We start from the raw sequence: 1199 nt of genomic DNA on the forward strand, positions 1-1199 counted from the left end.
TAAAGTTTGCTTCTAGTGAGAAACACTGCTGTGGGAAGCTGGTGCCCAAAAATGTTGGGGATCAGAAAGCTCTTCAGGAAGAGGAAGGTTAAAAAAAGAAATGAATGAATATAATAACAAAAAAGATAAGCTGTGGACTCTCCTAGTTGTACACAGTCTGGATTGTGTTTACCCTTCACGGTTATGGTGGAATGTGCTGAATCTACCACTCAGTCATAGGAAAGTGCTTTTTCACCTAAATAAATTTTAGGGGTTGGGCATGGTGGTTCACACCTGTAATCCCAGCACCTTGGGAGGCCAAGGCAGACAGACCACATGAGGCCAGGAGTTTGAGACCAGCCTGGCCAACATGGCAAAACTCCATTTCTACTAAAAATACAAAAGTTAGCTGGGTGTGGTGCCGCGTGCCTGTAATCCCAGCTACTCAGGAGGCTGAGGCATGAGAATCACTCAAACCTAGGAGGCAGAGGTTGCAGTGAGCCGAGATTGCACCACTGCATTCTAGACTGGGCAACAGAGAGAGACCCTGTCTTAAAAAAAAAAGAAAAGAGAAGAAAAGAAATTCTAGGAGTTTTCTATACTAAGACCATGAAACGCAAAGATTTTTTAAAAAATTGATGCATGGTAATTGTACTTATTTTGGGGTGTAAACAATATGTAGTAATCAAGTTACAGTGGTTGGATATCCATCATTTCAAATATTTGTCATTTCTCTGTGTTTTGAGTTTTTAGTTTTTTTAGAGGCAAGGTCTCATTCAGTCACCCTGGCTGGAGTGCAGTGGTGGGATCTTAGCTCGCTACAGACTGAAACTCCTGGGCACAAGCAATCCTCCCACCTCAACCTTCTGAGTAGCTGGGACTACAGGCTCATGCCACCATGCCTGGCTAATTTTTGAACTTTTTTCTAGAGACAGCACCTCACTATGATCCCCTTGCCTCAGCCTCCCAAAGTGCTGGGATTATAGGTGTGAGCTACCACACCCAGCCCCTTTAGGCAATTCTGAAGTATAAAACAATTTGTTGATGGCTGTGGTTACCTTCTATGTGTTAGAAAAAAAAGAAAGGAAAAAGGAAAGAAAAAGAAGCAAAGCTATCTTATTTGCAGATGATATAATAATAAACATAGGAAGAAAATTTAAATGAATGTATTAAAAAGCTACTAGAATTATTGAATTTAGCAAAATTAACAGAATACAAGG

This window comes from Piliocolobus tephrosceles, chromosome 6 (assembly GCF_002776525.5).
Source record: "Piliocolobus tephrosceles isolate RC106 chromosome 6, ASM277652v3, whole genome shotgun sequence".
Lineage (NCBI taxonomy): Eukaryota > Metazoa > Chordata > Mammalia > Primates > Cercopithecidae > Piliocolobus > Piliocolobus tephrosceles.